This window comes from Eutrema salsugineum, unplaced genomic scaffold, assembly GCF_000478725.1.
Source record: "Eutrema salsugineum unplaced genomic scaffold, Eutsalg1_0 scaffold_4, whole genome shotgun sequence".
Lineage (NCBI taxonomy): Eukaryota > Viridiplantae > Streptophyta > Magnoliopsida > Brassicales > Brassicaceae > Eutrema > Eutrema salsugineum.
Window position 1 is genome coordinate 15,391,836 of NW_006256686.1, and position 20,771 is coordinate 15,412,606.

General features: G+C 43.7%; 1 non-coding gene across 1 annotated transcript; it reads right to left on the reverse strand.

Annotated features, from left to right (window-relative positions):
- Window positions 1–20,221: 20,221 nt before the first annotated feature.
- LOC112084859 lies at window positions 20,222–20,328 on the reverse strand. Its single transcript, XR_002898517.1, has one exon. It is a non-coding gene; the product is annotated as a small nucleolar RNA R71 (small nucleolar RNA).
- Between the last annotated feature and the right edge of the window lie 443 nt (window positions 20,329–20,771).

Here is a 20,771-nt window from a genome sequence, read left to right on the forward strand (position 1 = left end):
TAACCGAGGCCAAGCGACGAGCCACACAAGTAGAAACAGTCATAGAGCTTAAGGAACATGAAGATCAAGATTCTCCGGAATCAGAAGACACCTCAAGCGACCCAAGCAACCACAGGCCAAGGCCGGACACCTCAATAAACGCTGAAGCCGCACACGATACCAAATGGGCCGCGCCACCCCAAGGTAAGTGTTTCAATTATTTTATTGTGCTTGCAGGAGGAATCAACATCGCCAGTGACTAACTGCCAAAGTTAAACGACTCAAGTCGTGTAGTTTAAGTCTTTTATTTCAAACTTTCCATTTCTGTAATAAATGAAACGATGAGCTTTGTTTCTTAGACTAGGTTAGTTTTCTTTGAGTTTTATTTACTTAGTCCTGTCGTTTTGAGTCTAGAGTCGAACCCTAGAAGGTTCAAGCTGACGAACCAGTTTATAAGGTTCCTTTGGAGCATTGTAGTCTGGAGACTTTTTCCTCATATCAATAAAATATCGAACTTTCTTCAAAGTTTACCCGAGAAGCGATTTCTCTTTGTTCTTAGTTTGTTTGTGCGATTCAAGCAAGCTTTGAGCCTTCACCATATCAGAGACTCACCATCCCTCTGTGTTGTGAACTCACGCCGCCATCACACCCCGTTTAGATCCCACACGAGAGGGTGACCGCCTGCGTGTCAGATCATTCCATCATCGATCATTAGCCAAGCTAAGGAGAGGGCGACCACCTGTCTTAGTTCCCATCCGTATCCTCAGTGTGAGAGCCACGACCGGTTCTTACATCATTTTGGTATCAGAGCCAAAGTTCCTGCTTCGGTTTTTCTTACCCTTACTTTGTTATTTCCTGTTTACTCCGCATTCACTAGGTTGTTTAGATCCATGACAGTTTAAGAAAAGCAAAAAAATATATAGTTAGGGTTTGATAGTTAAGCATTAATCGTCCTTGTTTATTTAGAAGAAAAAAAAAGATTTATATAGTCATCATAGTCTTATTTCATATTCTTGCATACCCACTTTCATTAAGAACTAGAAAAGAACAAAAGAATTTTATTAGAGTCTCAGTTCCTTAGCGTTATCTACTCACCTCACACTTAATACTTTGACAAGTTGTTGTTTTTGGTGAGTTTACAAGGCACTGTGTTTGTAAAACCATGGGAGACAACGGTGAGAATACCAACAACGCCGCCCCAGTTCAGGCCAATGGTCAGCAACATCATGAGCTCATGGCAATGTTTGCCACCATGAGAGGGGAGTTGCGAGACACTCGTGAGCATGTCGCGCGTCTCAAACAACGACAATCGAGGGTTCCCAATGCAGAACTTCCACCAGCTCGGAGAAACGTGCGAACCCCCTGAGACCATCACCCTGAGGACTCGGCGACGGATAGCATGCCGGAACTAGAGGAGGATCAACCTCCTGATCCCCTGAACCGGCGTCACGAAAGGAGACAAGACCCTTTTCTCAGAAACAGGCCGAGAGAGCAAGAGCGTAGGGAAGTTAACAATGACATGAAACTAACTCCTCCCACTTTTGCAGGCAAATCAAACCCTGAGGTCTATCTAGACTGGGAGAGGCGCTTGGAGTATATCTTCGAGTGTTACGGCTATGGAGAACTCAAGAAGGTCGCGTTAGCTGCGTCTCAGCTCACAGACAATGCATTGGCATGGTGGGATCGCACCGTGGCCGAGAGGAGACGACAAGTCTTTGGTCCCATTCAAACGTGGCACGACATGAAGTACCTACTACGGTTAAGGTATGTGCCCGAACATTATCATAGGGACTTACGAAAACGTTTTTGTAAGTTGACACAGGGATCGAGGAGCGTTGAGGAGTATTTCGAAGAATTCTTTGGAGTTAGAAGAGTCCGAGGAGGCTCTCATGGCTCAGTTCGTCAATGGCCTTCAAGAAAGAATAGCTCGGAAGGTGGAGTGAATTAAGTACAGTGGCTTACATGAGCTATTGCATCTCTCGGTGCAAATGGAGCAACAAATCAAGAGAAAATCATCTCTCTGAAACCGAGGCTGAAACAATCAGCCTTGGCAAGCCAGCAACAGCAAACCCTTAGACAAAGGCAAGGCCGTAGAGATCGAATCTCGGTTCAAAAGCAAATCTACCGAGCTTCCAAGATCCAACAAGCCGGAACAAGGTAAGTTTCAAAACACCAGTCAAGCTAGAACTCGAGACATTGTTTGTTCAAAATGTCAGGGTCGAGGCCATTATCAGCGAGAATGCCCTCCAATGGGTCATGATCGTTACCCCAAGTGGATATGAGTCCCAAGATGAAGCCGAGATGGAGGTAAACAGTGAGGAGGAAGATGTGGAGTACCCCGACACTGGAGAGTATCTATTAGTGATTCGAAGGGTTCTGAGCATTCAAATGCAACCTGAGGAGACGGTCCAACGAGAAAACTTGTTCCACACGCGATGTACAATCAAGAACAAGGTATGTAATCTAGTTATCGACGGTGGGTCTTGTACTAACGTGGCTAGCAAGTTCATGGTGGACAGATTAGGTCTTGAAAGGACAAAGCACCCGCAGTCCTACAAGCTACAATGGCTTAATGATGCCACAGATCTCAAGGTAACCGAACAAGTCACCGTACCGTTCAGTGTTGGTAAATACCGAGATGAAGTGCTATGTGATGTGGTGCCAATGCAAGCCGGGCATTTGTTACTAGGCCGGCCTTGGCAGTTTGACAAAGCTACCCTACACAACGGCCAAACTAATTACTATAGCTTCACACACATGGACCGTAAGTTTAACTTAGCACCCTTAAGCCCATCTGAAGTTCATGAGCTTCAAAGTAAGATGGCTCAAGAGTCTAAGTCTTCTAAGTCTAGCTTATATATTACTTATGGAGGATTAAACCGTGCTTTAAGTGCCAATGGCACTATGTTACTAATTCTTTACAAAGAATGTCTAAGCGCAGAATCAATAGATATGGAGATTCCACCAGAGGTCAGCGCCCTATTAGACAGGTACAAAGACATGTTCCCTGAAGATATCCCTCCTGGCCTCCCACCTCTGCGAGGCATAGAGCATCAGATCGATCTTGTTCCCGGATCGGCGCTTCCCAACAAGGCCGCTTATCGGATGAACCCGCAAGAAACAAAGGAGTTGGAGAGACAAGTGCAAGAACTCATGGACAAAGGGTACATCAGGGAATCACTTAGCCCCTGTGCTGTCCCTGTTCTACTGGTCCCCAAGAAGGAAAGCAGCTGGAGGATGTGCATTGATTGTCGAGCCATCAACAACATAGCCATCAAGTATCACCATCCGATCCCACGTTTAGACGACATGCTTGATGAGTTGAGCGGAGCCACTATCTTCTCCAAGATAGATTTAAAGAGTGGATATCACCAAGTGAAGATGAAGGGAAGGAGATGAGTGGAAGACGGCCTTCAAAACCAAGCAAGGCCTATACGAATGGCTGGTGATGCTATTCAGCCTCACGAACGCACCAAGCACTTTTATGAGGCTCATGAACCAGGTTCTACGGTCTTATATTAGTTAATTTGTTGTTGTCTACTTTGACGACATACTCATTTACAGTAAAGGCCTAACTGATCATTTAACTCATCTTGAACTTGTTTTGAAAACGCTTCAGAAGGAAGGTCTTTATGCCAACCTGAAGAAGTGCGTCTTTTGTACTGATAAACTTGTTTTCTTAGGCTTTGTAGTAAGCAGGGAAGGACTACTAGTTAATGAGGAAAATATCAGAGCCATACAAGAGTGCCCTACGCCTACCACCATCGGGCACGTAAGAAGCTTTCACGGCTTAGCTAGTTTCTACAGGCGGTTTGTGCGAGATTTCAGCACGATACTAGCACCCCTAACAGCCGTTATCAAGAAGAATGTACCTTTTTCTTGGGGAGCCGCTCAAAAGGAGGCTTTCAATACTCTCAAGGAAAGACTTACGCGAGCACCGGTCCTGGCATTGCCTGACTTTAATGAGATGTTTGAAGTGGAGTGCGACGCCTCAGGATTCGGCTAGGAGCTGTCTTGCATCAAAGGAAGAGACCCGTGGCGTTTTTCAGTGAAAAGCTCAGTGGGGCTACGCTCAACTACCCCACGTATGACAAAGAGCTTTATGCTCTTGTGCGGGCTCTGGAGACATAGCATCATTACTTACTGTCTAAGGAGTTCATAATACACACCGATCATGAGACCTTGAAGCACTTAAGAGGGCAGACCTCCCTGAAGAGGAGGCACGCCAAATGGTTGGAGTTCATTGAGACGTTCCCATACGTCATCAAGTACAAGAAGGGCAAGGAAAATGTGGTGGCCGATGCACTTTCACGGAGGCATGCATTGATCTCCACAATGGAGGCCAAGGTCTTCGGGTTTGAGCACATCTAGGCTCAATACCAAGACGACCCTGAGCTCGGAGAATACTATCAAGAGTGCCTTAAGGGACCCTACGGTTCGTTTTACTTACACGATGGATTCCTTTTTAGAGATAAGCGTTTGTGTATTCTGCAGGGATCCATGAGAGATATGGTGCTTAGTGAGGCACATGGAGGAGGACTAATGGGGCACTTTGGAGTGGATAAGACTCTAGCCGTAATGATGGACCATTTCTATTGGCCGCACTTAAAGAAAGATGTGGAGCGGTTCTGCCCCAAGTGTGTGCAATGTCACAAGGCCAAATCCAGGTTACATCCTCACGGTCTTTATATGCCATTACCTATACCTAACGCCCCTTGGGTAGACATTTCCATGGATTTTGTCTTAGGGTTGCCCAAGATAAGGCACAAGGACTCTATATTTGTAGTTGTTGATCGTTTTTCAAAGATGGCTCACTTCATACCATGTGAGAAGACCAATGATGCGACTCAAATCGCTAATCTGTTCTTCAAAGAGGTAGTACGCCTACACGGAATCCCTAGAACCATCATCTCTGATCGTGACACCAAGTTTCTAAGTCATTTTTGGAGGACCTTGTGGAAGTACAAAGCTCCTTTTCTCCACTACGTGTCATCCTCAAACGGATGGACAAACTGAAGTGGTAAACCGTACTCTTTCCAGTTTACTTAGAGCAGCCCTTGGGCGTAATATGAAAACTTGTCTAGATTGTATACCCTTTGTAGAATTTGCTTATAACCGCGCGAGGCACTCAGCCACTAAGCTGTCACCTTTCGAGGTTGTTTATGGTACTAACCCCTTGTCTCCAGTGGATTTAAGACCTATAGCACAGGTAGAACAGACCAACCTAGATGGCCTGCGAAGGGGCGAGCTGTTCAAAAAGCTTTATGAGACGGCCCACGACAACATTGAGAAAAAGACCGATGGTTATAAGAAAGCCGCAGACAAAGGTCGAAAAGAGGTCACCTTTGAACTAAGAGATTGGGTGTGGTTGCACCTGAGGCCTGAAAGATTCCCTAATCAACGTGCCTCCAAGCTCGCACCAAGAGGAGACAGACCGTTCAAAGTCTTAAGCAAAATCAATGACAATGCCTACCGTCTTGATTTACCAGGTGAGTTTAACATCTCTCACACTTTCAACGTTGCTGATATATCTTATTTTGATGCAGGTGAAGAAGTTTTGGGGTCAAAACCTTTTGAAGAGGGAGGGAATGATGTGGACATTGACCCTACCGACCCATCAAGCATCGAGAAACACATGCCGAAGGTCCAAGACGGGGCCATGACTCGGTCCAAGATCAAACAGATAAGGAAAAGATACAAGAAGGCACTACACGTCTTTATAAACTCACTGGACCCAAACGACCCCTTGTTACCAGACCTACAAGTCATATACGGCTTAAACGACCTTTGCGGCCAAATCGGGCCGGAGAACATGACTCAGGGAGACGACACACCAGACCATCGATTCTCACAAGGCCAATGTGACATCTCTCGACCAAATTTTGATTTAAAAGCTAACAATCCGAGCAGAATTTCTTTTACAGGCTTAAAACTTGAAGAATTTGGAGATAGCCCAAAAATAGCCGATACGCGAGAACTTTTGGCCGATACGCGAGAACTTTTAGCCGAGAAAATGAAGCTTCAACGGCAAGACCACCATGACGACAAAATCGACTGTACTGAAGCTGACATTCCTTGACCAAAATCACCCCTTGAAGCCAACGCTCGAGACAGAATTGAATTCGAACGAGCCAAATAGGAGATAGCCGATGCCACACTCGTTTTAGCCGAGATATGCCATGCAACGCAGGCCGAGCCACCAGACGACCTAGAACTGGCCAACAAAGGTAATTTCTCTCGACCAAGTGCACATTATAAGACTAATGCACGTGGAATTCTAGGAGGCGAACGTACAGAATTGGAGTTGCTTCACAACACACCAAGTGGACGCGATAACGAGCTAACCGAGGCCAAGCGACTAGCCACACAAGTAGCAACAGTCATAGAGCTTAAGGAACATGAAGATCAAGATTCTCCGGGATCAGAAGACACCTCAAGCGACCCAAGCCACCGCAGGCCAAGGCCGGACACCTCAATAAATGCCGAAGCCGCACACGACACCAAACGGGCCGCGCCACCCCAAGGTAAGTGTTTCAATTATTTTATTGCGCTTGCAGGAGGAATCAACATCGCCAGCGACTAAGTGCCAGAGTTAAACGACTCAAGTCGTGTAGTTTAAGTCTTTTATTTCAAACTTTCCATTTCTGTAATAAATGAAACGATGAGCTTTGTTTCTTAGACTAGGTTAGTTTTCTTTGAGTTTTATTTACTTAGTCATGTCGTTTTGAGTCCAGAGTCAAACCCTAGAAGGTTCAAGCTGACGAACCTTCACCGTATTCAGAGACTCACCGTATCAATAAAATATCGAACTTTCTTCAAAATTTACCCGAGAAGCAATTTCTCTTTGTTCTTAGTTTGTTTGTGCGATTCAAGCAAGCTTTGAGCCTTCACCATATCAGAGACTCACCATCCCTCTGTGTTGTGAACTCACGTCGCCATCACACCCCGTTTAGATCCCACACGAGAGGCCTGTGTGTCAGATCATTCCATCATCGATCATTAGCCGAGCTAAGGAGAGGGCGACCGCCTGTCTTAGTTCCCAATCCGTATCCTCAGTGTGAGAGCCACCACCGGTTCTTACATCACTTCTCAGCACACTTTATAGAGGGGCTCTTCCCAAGATTAGGAACCAGCTAGATACTGCCTCCAATGGAAACTTTTTGGGAAAGGAGATTCATGCTGCTTTAGAGCTGGTTGAGAACTTAGCAATGAGCAATGATACATATGGAGAAGACTTTGATAGACCCAATAGGAGTGAGAGTTCAAGCAGAGATCAAAGGTATGAGAAGGACTTTAAAACACTTGAAAGCAAGCTGGACAAGGTGTTATTGGCCACTCAAAAACCAATGCACTTTGTAGGAGAGTATGAGGAACCTTTTCTTACAGGAATCCCAATGTAGCAAACCCACAAAACCAAGTCTACTCTACTTCTCAAGCTCCACAGAACTTTGTTCCCAAGAACAACTTTCAAGGGTCTTTCCAACCAAAGAATCAGTTTGCTCAAAATCAGGGTTTCAGTCAGCAACAGAAACCATTTCAGGGTTCTGGTTTCAGGTCACAGCAGCATCCAAAGGCACCACCAGGGTTTGGTACATCACAGGTCCAGCAGCAGGCGCCGGTTCAACATCAGTTCCAGTCAGCACCTGTTCACCAGCAGCCACAGATGGGGTCAGATATGGTTGGGATTCTGCAACAGCTGCTTCAGGGTCAACAAGTGTTTGCAAGCCAGTATGCATCAATGCAGCAGGACATCAGGGAATTGAAGCAAAACCAGGCATCCAGCTCAAGAAACCAAGGCCAACTACCTGGTAAGCCTGAACCCAACCCCAAGGAATATGCTAAAGCCATTACACTGAGAAGTGGCAAGAAGCTACCTGGTATTGAGCACAACAATGTGATCATTGAGGACAATGATCAAACTGAGGGGGAGGCAGCCTTAAAAGATGATTAAGTTGCTGAAAGACCAAGGAAAAAAAAGGGTAAAGAAGTGGAAAAGGAACCTGAACCAGAAAAGATATATGTCCCACCACCTCCATACCAACCCAAGCTCCCATTTTCAGGGAGATTTAAGAAGCAACTTGTAGACAAGGCAAGAGCTGTATTTGAGAAGGCTCTCAATGAGACACCACTCACAATGCCTCTCATTGATGCATTTTTAATGATGCCAAAGATGGGTAAGTTTTTGAAAGATGCCATTATGAACAAGACTAAAGAACTTTAAGGTATGGTGGTATTGAGTCATGAATGCAGTGCCATCATTCAGAAAAATTCCATTCCAAGAAAGTTGACTGATCCAGGGAGTTTCACACTCCCTTGTGCCATTGGGCCTCTGCTATTTTTTGGATGCCTTTGTGATCTGGGAACATCTGTCAGCTTGATGCCATTCTCCATAGCAAAGAAGCTTGGCTTTAGAGTGTTCAAACCTCCAAGGATCTCTCTTATCCTTGCAGACAGATCAGTTAGGTTACCTGTTGGGATGTTGGAAGATCTGCCTGTCAAGATAGGTGGTTTTGAGGTTCCAACTGATTTTGTTGTGCTAGAGATGGATGAGGAACCAGTTGATCCTCTTATCTTGGGCAGGCCATTCTTGGCCACAGCAGGAGCTATTATTGATGTGAGAGGTGGCATCATAGAGCTTCAACTTGGGTCTGAGAGGCTTAAGTTTGATGTCAATGAGATGATGAAGAAGCCCACCATAGAAGGACAATGCTTCTATGTGGAGATAATGGATCAGCTGGCTGATGAGTTCCTTGAGGAACTGAATACTGATGACCCTCTTCAAGCTGCTTTAACCCAAGAACAAGGAGACCATGGGTTCTTAGCAGAAGAAAGTGAAGGGTACAAGCTGTATTTGGACAATGCAAGAGAAGTTGGTCCTGAGACAAGGTTTTTGGAACTGGAACAAAGTGGACCTGAGGTTTTGGATATCAGAAGCTCAAGCACAAGCCCAGGAGCAGTCCAAGCAGTCATGGTCGTGAGTTCTAAGGTGAAGGAGCATGCTAGGTTGTTTGAGCAAGACAGCTTCAGTGCTGATTGGGATGAGTCTAAGGCACCTCAGCTGGAACTCAAACCTCTTCCCAAGGGGCTCAGGTATGCTTTCTTAGGTTTCAATGAGTCTTATCCTGTCATTATCAATGATATGCTGTTAGAGGACCAAGAGCATTGGCTGTTAGGATAGTTGAGGAAACATAGGGGAGCCACTGGCTACTCTCTAGATGACATTAAGGGTATCTCACCCTCCCTATACACTCATAGGATTCACTTAGAAGAAGAGTCAATGTCATCAATAGAGCACCAAAGGCGCCTCAATCCCAACTTAAAAGAGGTAGTGAAGAAAGAGATTCTCAAACTCCTAGAGGCTGGGATAATTTACCCAATCTCAGACTCTAGATGGGTTTCACCAGTCCATGTGGTGCCCAAAAAAGGGGGAATGACAGTAATAAGAAATGAGAAGGATGAGCTGATAGCTACTAGGACTATAACTGGACACAGAATGTGTATAGACTATAGAAAGCTCAATGCAGCCTCTAGGAAGGATTTTCCTTTGCCTTTTATTGATCAGATGCTAGAGAGGCTTGCAAACAATCCCTTCTTTTGTTTTCTAGAGTGTTACTCTGGATTCTTTCAAATCCCCATAGATCCAAGAGACCAAGAGAAGACAACATTTACTTGCCCTTATGGGACATTTGCATACAGGCGCATGCCTTTTGGTCTTTGTAACGCCCAACCACATTCCAGCGTTGCATGATGCATATATTCTCTGACATCATTGAAGAGAAGGTGGAGGTGTTCATGGACGATTTTTCTGTCTATGGCTCCTCCTTCTCTGATTGTCTCTCTAATTTGTCACAGGTCTTGGAGAGATGTGAGCAGCATAACCTGGTGTTAAACTAGGAGAAATGCCACTTCATGGTGCAGGAAGGGATTGTATTTGGGCGTAAGATCTCTAAGAAAGGCATAGAGGTTGACAGAGCAAAGGTGGAAGTGATGGTGAATCTGCAAGCTCCAACTTCAGTCAAAGGGATAAGGAGCTTCCTTGGGCATGCAGGATTTCTCAAGAATAGCCAGACCTTTGACAAGGCTGTTGTGTAAAGAGGTTGACTTTGTCTTTGATGCTGAGTGTGAAGAAGCCTTCAAGATGATCAAGGATACATTAGTCAGTGCACCCATTGTCCAAGCTCCAGACTGGTCCCTTCCTTTTGAGATTATGACTGATGCATAAGATTATGCAGTTGGAGCTGTGCTTGGCCAGAGGAAAGACAGGAAGCTTCATGTCATCTACTATGCCAGCAGAACCCTTGATTCTGCCCAAGAGAAGTATGCTACCACGGAGAAGGAAATGTTGGCAATAGTCTTTGCTTTTGATAAATTCAGAAGCTACCTGGTGGGATCAAAAGTCATTTTATATACTGATCATGCAGCCCTCAGGTATCTGATGACCAAGAAAGATGCCAAGCCTAGACTATTGAGATGGGTCCTCTTACTTCAGAAGTTTGATATGGAAGTACAAGACAAGAAGGGTATAGAGAATGGAGCTGCAGACCATTTCTCTAGGTTAAGAGTGGACTCTGAAGTCCCTCTTAATGACAGTCTTCCTGAGGAATCATTGATAGTGCTCAACTCTTATTTGGAATTTGAGGACGTGGATAGCATCCAAGAGAAGAGAATGCCTTGGTTTGCTGATATTGTGAACTTTCTTGCTTGTGGAGTGGAACCACCAGAACTTGATGCTTACCACAGAAAGAAGTTCTTCAGAGATGTCCAAAGATACCATTGGGATGAACCTTACATGTATGTCCTGAACAAAGATCAGCTGTATAGAAGGTGTCTTGCTGAAGAGGAGATGCAACCTTTGTTGCAAGAGTGTCATGGTTCAGCTTTTAAGGGTCACATGGGAGCATTCAAGACTGTAGCCAAGGTTCTTCAGAGTGGTTTTTGGTGGCCCACAATGTTCAAGGATGCTCAGATGGTTGTTTCAGCATGTGATGCCTGTCAGAGGCATGTGAACATTTCAAAGAGGAGTGAGATGCCTCAAAATCCAATACTAGAGGTTGAAATCTTTGATTGCTGGGGAGTGGACTTTACGGGGCCTTTCATCTCATCTTATGGGAATCAGTACATACTAGTGGCTGTGGAATATGTGTCCAAGTGGGTTGAGGCCATTGCTTCCCCTACCAATGATTCCAAGGTAGTAGTCAGGTTATTCAAGAACATAATCTTCCCAAGATTTGGAGTACCCAGGGTTGTTATTTCTGATGGAGGTTCTCACTTTGTGAACCAAACCTTGGAGGGATTGCTGAAGAAGCATGGAGTGAAACATAAGGTAGCTACTCCTTATCATCCTCAAACTAGTGGCCAGGTTGAAGTGTCTAATAGAAAAATTAAGGCCATTCTTGAGAGGACTGTTAGCTCAAGCAGAAAAGGTTGGAGCAAAAGGCTGGATGATGCATTGTGGGCTTATAGAACAGCCTTTAAGACTCCAATTGGGACATCTTCTTTCAATCTGCTATATGGGAAGAGCTGCCACCTTCCTGTTGAGCTGGAGTACAAGGCTTTATGGGCTGTGAAGTTGCTGAACTTTGATATCAAAACAGCTCAAGAGAAAAGGATCATTCAACTCCATGAACTTGAAGAGATCAGGCTGGGGGCTTTTGATAGCTCCAAGATCTATAAAGAAAAGACCAAGGCTCTACATGATCAAAAGATTTTGAAAAGGGAATTCAAGGAATGTGACTTGGTGTTGCTGTTCAACTCTAGGCTTAAGTTATTTCCTGGAAAACTTAAGTCTAGATGGTCTGGTCCCTTTAAGATTCCTGAGGTCAGGCCATATGGAGCTGTTGTTTTAGAGGGCAAGGATGGTCAAGAGTTTGTGGTCAATGGCCAAAGGATCAAACACTACTTGGTCTCAAAAAAGAAGGAGGAAGCTACATCAGTTCCCCTTCTTGATCCACCACCAGCCTGTTAAACAGGTTTTCAAAGTCAAACTTAGAGACTTTAAACAAAGTGCTCTTGGGAGACACCCCAAGCTTATCTTTTGTAAATATGCTTTTGATCTTTTCTTTTTTTTTCTTTTTATGTTTAAGAACTTTTTGATGGGTTTTGTGAGTTGATCTCAGGTTCTAGGTGAGTTTTGGAAGTTGTGGCTCAGGGATAAAGTGGAATGAAGCATGTGAGAAGGCTGAGAGAAGTGTTTAAGGCATGAAAACTTGAAGGACGCCTGTGTGCTACTTGGGTGTGCGGCTCAGTCAGGCCATGGACCAACTCACATGAGAACTCGCAATTTAGTCCTACTTGGTTCTGTGGGTTATTCACCTGGCACCAAGAGATTTGAGCAAGAAAAGGCTAAGTGTAAAAACGTGCGGGTTAAGTCTGCTAGTTGGAAGCTCGTGAGACCAAGCCGCACTGACATTCGCAATACACACCGACTTGGTGCTGCGAGACAGTGCAAAGGCCGACCCAGGTCGCACCTGAAGAAAAGGACCCAAAAACGCCTAAGTTTCAAAACCTGCGGGTTGGTCATGCGGCTTAGCACAAGAAGAGGCCAGGCCGCAGCAGAACTCGCAATTAACAACGATTTGGGAGTGCGAGAGCGTCCGAGAGCAGCCAGGCCGCACATCAGGAGAAAGGGCCGAGACGTCTAAGTGCTAAAGTGTGCGACATGAACATGTGGGTCAGGTTAAGAAAGCACCAGGTCGCACGGACATTCGCGTTTTGTACCAACCTGGGAATGCGACTTAAACAGAGGAACCAGGCCGCACATTGAGAAGAAACGAGCATATTGCCTAAGTGTGAGAACGTAAGCTTGGGGTGTCTCCCAAGAGCACTTTGTTTAAAGTCTCTAAGTTTGACTTTGAAAACCTGTTTAACAGGCTCCTTGCTTGATATCGTCCCAGGTCGCACAGCAGGAATAGAGGCCGAGGTGTCTAAGTGTGAGAACGTGCGACCTGGTCATGCGACTTGGACACGAAGGATCCCAGGCCGCACGTTAACTCGCAACTCACACCGATTGGGTCATGCGGGATAGTTTAAGGCCGGGCCAGGTAGCAGCATGAGAGAAGAGACAGGTCGTGCAAAGGAGATTTCTGTGCGACCTGGGCGTGCGAGACAGTCAACACCAGGCACCAGGTCACAGAAGCATTCGCTAAACACACCGGCTTAGACATGCAGGTCATCAGGATGTAGCACCGGTCGCAGCATGAGATGAGAGACAAGACCGTGCAGAAGAATATGTGTGTGACTTGGTCATGTGGGACGGTCTGAGGACTTCCCAAGTCGCACACAAGTTCGCGTTTTACACCAAGTCGGTCATGCGGGATGAGAAAGGTCGGGTCCAAGGCGCAAAAAGGAAGAAAACAAAAAACGAGTCTGGTCAACAAAAAGGACAGGTCAAAGCCTTGACTGGTCAAATTGGATCTATTGACCACCAGTCCAAAGGCTGTGCCAAGTCCCACACTCTCTCTTCCTCACCAAAAACACGAGTTTGCTCTCTTACCCCATTTTTCTCCATTGTTTTCATCATAACTCTCTCATTCCTTCACCAAATTCGTTGATTCAAAGTGCTCTGAGCTCGTTTTTGAGTTGTTAACCTCATCCTCATAGCATTTCAAACTCGTTTGCATCATAATCCCAAGGTATTCACTCTGTTAAAATTCATCTTTTTCCATGTTCTTAAATGGTGATTTTTGAACTTCAAAGTGTGGAATCGATTTAATAGGTTGTTTTAGACCTTGGGATTATTTTTATAAATGCTAGGGTGCTAGATTATCATTGAAAACAGAGCTCCTTCTTGGTGATTCACTGTTCTTGAATTTTAAAAATTGTTGCAAAATAATTCATGGAAAAATCGATTTTTCTTGAAAAAAAAAAAAGTGATGAACATGTTTCTTGCTGAGTTTCTGCTTTGCACTTTTGTTTTGCATTGCTATGAATTCATTGGACTGATGCTTGGCTTCAGAAACTTGTTCATGTGCTTTAGAAATCGATTTTTGCAACAATTTTTTTTTTTCAAAATTTTTGAGAACTTTGTGAAACTTGATCTTGTGCTCATCTTGTGTTTGAGAAATTTATTGGCAGATGACTGAAAGAACCAACTCTCTAGCCAAGAAGAAGGGCACTGCATCCAAGGACAAGGGTTTGGTCTCAGGGTCTTCACAGCCAAAAGGAAAAGGCCAAGGCACCAAGAAAAACACAAAGCAAGGGAAAGGTGAACAAGCGCCGAAAAGGACAAGGAATGAAGAGAATGCATTGGTGGTTGCTTCTGGTTCCAAGAAGAAAGGGAAACAATTGGCTGTGGTATCTGATGATGAACAGACTGAGAGTGGCTCAAGCAGCTCAGCTGGAGGTTCCCAAGGCACCATTGAAGAGGCATCAAAGAGGATCAAGAAAACTGAGCCAGAAACACCTGATGATCTGGCCAAGTTTCAACAGATGGGGATCCAGCAAGGGAGGTTCCCTGATGTGGACTTTCTGAAGAAGATTGGCATCTATGAAGATGTCAAAACCTTGCTCGGGAACATGGGCATTGAATCACTCTTGGAGATGAGAGAGACCGCATATGAAGAGGAGTCTCAAGAGTTCTTGGCTTCTTTTGATGCTTTTATGTACTACCCAAGGGATTCAAGGATTCTTCAAGGGGATGGTCTTGGACACATGGAGTTTACGGTGAAAGGAAAGGACTACAGAGTACCATTCAGGGAATTGAATGAGATATTTGAGTTTTCTGCACCTAAAAACGTTCCTCTCTCCAACCAGATTGGTCTTAGAAAGTAATATATTCAAGCTTTATGGAGATCAATAGCTTCTGGGAAGTACACAGCTGGAGCAGCTAAGTCCTCTTGGATAAGAAATCCAGTGCTGAGATATGTCCACAAGATCCTCTCTCACAGCTTCTTCTTCAAGCTTGATGTTGGGAGAGTTCATAAAGGTGATCTGAATCTCCTTGGTGTGGGGCTGAAACAGTTGATGCCAACTTATGAAGATGGGAAGCCCTATGAAGAATATGCTTACACACCTTGCCTTGCCTCTCAATTAGCAAGGTCTTTGATGTTCTACAAAAATTGCATTTGAGGTTCAACAAAGAAGGATGTAAAGCTGGCCCATGGATGGGTTGTAACAAAGATCTTGAAGGCAAGGGGGTACAGGTTCAAGGAGAACAAGGCACGGTTTGACCTGATTAATGAAGCTCATTTGTGTAAGATCGGTTTCTTTCAAGGTACGAGTTGGAGCCAAGCTGGTTTACAACTTCAAGTCCTTCATTGATGAGCCAGTCGAAACTCTCCTGCCCAATCCATCCATCACCACAGTCCAACTAAAGATGAACATTCACTTCTACTTAATGAAGGAAGAGCTGTACAATGTCCAAACTGATCCACCAATCCTCAAGTAACACTCCACACCTTGTACATATGCATGTAGATTTTCTTTTCCTCTTTGCATTTTACTTGTTTGTTTTGCTTTTACTCCTTTCTCATGCTTTTATAACACAAGGGACTGTGTTATTTAAGTGTGGGGGAGGAGTTTCATCTTTCACTAATCATGTTTTCTCTGTTCTTATTTTATACTTTGAGTCTTGAGTCACATTCTTGCATGCATTCATGTAGTTTCATCTAAGTACATATAAGAAACCAAAAAATCAAAAAATCAAAAAAAAAATTCCCAAAAAAAATGTTCATGTAGTTGCATTCTTATTTTTAGGATTGATTCTAGTTGCATATTCATGTAGGCTGCATCAATGCAAGGGAGTGATGATAGGTTTTTCCTTGAGAGAATATCACTTCAATAAGTCGGTTCACTGCCCTAGTTTCTAGTTCTTTGCTGCATGTAAACAAGAAAGAAATCAAGACTGATCCATGCTTTGAACTTGTTGAGTGAATCAAGCTTTGATTAGTTCCAGCCTTATCTAAGTAAGAACCATATTTGACAATCTAATTATCATTGCTTGTGCATGTCATTGTGAACTCATGGGTACCCTTAAAATATTTGAGCTCTCTTATCCCTTTTACCACTCTTTGCTAGCTCAAATAGCTGTTCTCTCACCTTGAGACAGCTCCCCGCCTTGAACCTAACCTTCCCTGAAGCCTGAAACACTATAGTGAGAGATGTGAGGCCTTTTTCTGAATAAACTTGACAGAAAGTGTTGGGTTTAGGGCGACAAGAGTAGGGTCTCATGTAGATCTAGCTCAGCATCATGATTCTAGAGTAGGCTAGGAAGAGTTCTTGAGAAACACTGAGTGGAAAAGAGGAAATTTGAGATAAAAACCAGGGGTTGAAAGAGAAAAGAAAACGGTTTGGGGTCTGCTGTTTAAAGAAAGAAAAGCTCTTGTGTGTTGAAAAGAAAAGTCTAGCCTCTAAGTAAAAGAAAAAGAAAAGAAGCCAAAAGGGCTCAAGTGTTTGAAAAGAAAAGAAAAGACGCTAGAAAGTGTTATATGAGAAAGAGCTAAGTGGAAGATTCAGACCCCAAAGCCTGAGTTTAAAGTTGAAAAGATGAACCCCCTGGTGAGAAAAAGAATGAGAGTGAAGTGAGGAGAGGGTTGATAAGGCAATGAATGTCTTGAGAAAGGAGTAGCTAGGATGTAATCTTCATGGGAGTAGAGTTAAGGTGAAAGACCGATTTGGGGGATTGGGTAGATGGGATTCTGCTCTTGTATGCACCAGTTGCCTTTTACCCTTAGCATTCTGTTAAAGTTTATTCCTTCTTGAGTGATCCCTTGAGCTGCATGGAAACCATAAACATTAAATGAGATCATCTTTGTCTCATGACCCTGTCCCAAGACAAGTGAGTTCACATGATTTGCATAAGCATGATTCACATGAGCTTTAATGAATGTCAAAAGGTTGGAACTATGGCTGTTTGTGAAAACTTAAGCGTGAGCTTGATTCATTTATTGATAAGTATGGCTAAAGTTTTGTGAGTAATCTTGTTTGCGATGCATCTTAGAATTAGCAACTAGGACAATGAGCCTTGAATTCTTTTAGCGATACACTCTCTCAATAAGGAATATGAACTCCCAATGCATCCAACCTCTTTCTCTCATTTGCTCTTTTTGCTTGAGGACAAGCAAAGGACAAGTGTGGGGGAGTTGATATGTTCATAATTTGCATCATTTAGGTTGTATATTTCATTTCAAATCATATCTTATTTCATGCATTTTAGTTCTTTAGGGTTTGTTTTAGGACTTAGGAGTTGCATTAGGTACCAATGAGTCTTTGCATGTTTGGAGTGTTTATCAGGTGTATTTGGAGCTATTTGGAGTTGAAAAGGTGGAGTGAAGAAGAGAAATGGCGATCAGGGCTTGAAAGATGGTGAAAATGGGTTTTTGGAGGTTCTCGGCAATTCTCACGTACTGCAGGCAACTTTTATCAGCGATTTCGATATATTCATAAATTGCATCATTTAATGTACATATTCTAGTCCAAATCATGTCTCATTTGCATGCATTTTAGGTCTTTAGGCATTGTTTTAGGACTTAGGAGATTGCATTAGGTCCAAGAGAGTTTTGCATGTTCTGGAGTGTTAAACGAGTGCTTTTGGAGTTTATTTGGAGTGGAGGATGTGATTCAGATGAAGAAATGGAGTTGAACTTATCAAAAATGGTGAAAAGGAGCAATTTTGGGTTTCTCGGCAAAATGATGTACTGATGGCCGAAGATTCTCGGCCAAAAACACGTACCACGGTCAAGTCTCTCGGCCAAAAATCCCGGGTGCAGATACATTTCCGAAATCGCGTCACCGGAAGCTCTTGCCTGCCGATTCAGCTTACAGAGTCTTCCAAAAAGTTGGAGATAATTGAGTCAAGAACCCAGGACAGGTTGAATCAGGGCATTTGGAGCACTGAGCTGAAAGATACGGTCACCGGAAGACAGACCTCTCTCGCATCCATTCCGGAGCAATCCAATACTCCTGAATGATCGCCTGTCCGGGGAACCTTCCGGTCCGATTCAGTTGTCGGGGGCTTCATCAAAGTTGAAGACGATTGGATCATGGTTTCATAGCAAGTGAAATCATAGGATTTGGAGGCGTGAGCAGAAAGTTAAGCTCGTCGGAAGAAACTCCTGCCTCGCTGCCGTTTTGGACCAAGCCGATGAGCTCCGAAGCATGCGAAGAACGGTGCACTTCCAGATCGATTCAGTTTACGGGGCCTTCATCAGAATCCGAGATAATTGAGTCCTCTTTTCAGAACGTCCAATATCATTCAATTCGGAGCTATGAGCAAGAATATAACGTCTCCGGAATGAACACATGTCTAGACGCCCTTCTCTGATCGTGTAAATGCACTGCGAAGATGAGCCCTCCAGAAAACCTTCCACTTCCCAAGAACCGAAGCTTCCTTCACTAAAGTTGAAGATATATGAGTCCTATATCCTCTGAAACCGGAAGCACACAATTCGGAAAAATATCATAGAAGTTACGCTTCCCTGAACGCGAAGTGGTCCGAGGAGCCCTGAACGATGCGAGCTAAGGGAAAGATGCCACGATGGAATGCCACGGTCCACACCTGACCGTGGCACTTAATTGCAGTCCTTCGGCGTTTGACACGATCTTCATGCCACGGTCTACACTTGACCGTGGCAAAGTAACATTTGGCCGGGAAGGATTTTACAAACATTCGGCACTTGACACGGTTTCCATGCCACGGCCTAGGACTTGGCCGTGGCAACTTTGTACACTTCTTCGGCGTTTGACACGACCACTTGCCACGGCTTGACCAAGAGCTACTACACCGTGGCAATCCAAGAAGTTCATCACCCAAACCCAGAAAAGAAGAGACACGGCCACTAGACATGGTGTAAATCAAGCCATGGCAACCTTGATCATGAAGAATCTGTCCAAGAACTTTGACACTATCAGGTTGCCACAGTCTGGCCAAGCATCATCTGACTGTGGCGAACCACACCACTATCCATCAAGGCCGGGTCAGGATCCAGTTTGTCTTGGGCTGACCCGGTCCATTAGCACTTAGTATATATAGCTTTTTGGAGAAAACCCTAATATCTTATCTTCTATCTTAGTTTCTCTCTAATTTTTTTTCCCCTTTTGTATTAAAACGAGTTTGTTAAGATATATCTAAAGGATTTAATCAATCTAAGTCTGTTTCTTATCATCTCATCATCTCATTTCTGCTTCTAATCATGATTAACATCATCTCTTGCAAAAGATTAGATGTGTTCTTCATGATTAGTGAGTAGTCATCTTTTAAGCTTCTAGGTGTGTAGATTAGGGTGCTTAGATGTTTGATTTGTGATGTTTAGGGTCTAGATTCTCATTTCATTTCCTTAGTTAGCTGCTCCTAATGCTAGATCTCTCATTATAAGCTTGATCTAGAACTTAGGCATTTCTCCACCCACAATGTGTTTGATGAAATGCTTGAATGAGCTAACTTAAGGGTTTATGCCTTTTTCATCATGGGAATGATTTTTTAAATGCATTAATGACATATTAGAACTGTTTCTTAATGCTCATTGATTCATATTTCACAAATGATGATTTGGTTTGAAAGTGGATTAGTGTAGAGATTAATGCCTTCATGAGAGGATTAGTCTAGATTAGAGTTCTAAGTTGAAATGTTTTGAGATCATGTGATTGCTTGCTATGTCTTTCTGTGTAAGATTCAGTCTTCTTGGTTGAGAGATTGTTTGGTCACTTATTAGGCTTGATGCATTATGCTTGTTGATTGCTTGATTATATCTAATGGTTGTTAGACTTGATTAAGTGATTAGCAAAGGGATTATTGTCATGGGAATGAATTAATCTGCTTTTGAAGTCTAGACTAAAGAGTAACTTGCATTGCATTATTGTTCTTAGCATCATGAATTGATATCTACAGCACCCTAATCAATGATCACATCTAGAGGTTTAGCTTTTATCATTTGCTTAATCACCACATTCTTGTTGAGCTTGCTTGCTTTGTTTAGTTCATTAATCATTGCTTGTTTGTTCCTTGTTTATGCTTTCTTGTTACTTTGTTCACACCAAAACTCATCTTTGATCACTTGACTTAAGAGCTTATCACATAAACTAGTGCCTAACTACCACACATATAGATTGACACCCTTTGTACTACAAGTGACATAAGGGATTGATAACCCTTATTAAGGCCTTAAAACCCTTAGTTATCAATTGGCGCCGTTGCCGGGGAGATAAGGCACATCAGTGGGAAAAGAACCTCCCAAGAGGATCCATCCACACACGGGAGCAATGCAAGATTGCCTTTCTATCCAAGTTCTTCTCAAGCTCAAGGACTGCAAAGCTAAGGAACCAGATTTCCAGCTTCACTCAACATTCTAATGAGACCTTTGGAGAAGCTTTGGACAGGTTTAGAAGCTACACAAATAAGTGTCCACATCATGGCTTTTCAGAAGCCTCTCTCCTTAGCACTTTGTATAGAGGAGCTGTTCCTAAGATCAGGATTCAGTTGGACACAGCATCAAATGGAAATTTCTTGGCAAAAGAAATCAATGCAGCTATGGAACTTGTTGAGAACTTAGCCATGAGCCAAGACACTTATGGGGAAGATTATGATATAAGCTATAGAGGAGAAGATTCTGGTAGACACCAAGAGCTGGAAGAGAAGATCAAAGTGCTGAATATCAAGCTTGACAAAGCCCTAGCTGCCACTCAAAAGCCTATAAACTATGTGAGTGAGGAAAAGAGATGCTTCACAAATACAAATGAAGAGAGTCTCACTCAAGAGGAGTTGCACTTCATTGGGAATCAAAACAAGTTCAATGGTTACAACAACTTCAATAAACACCAGAACTTGTCCTATAGGAGCAACAATGTGGCCAACCCCCAAG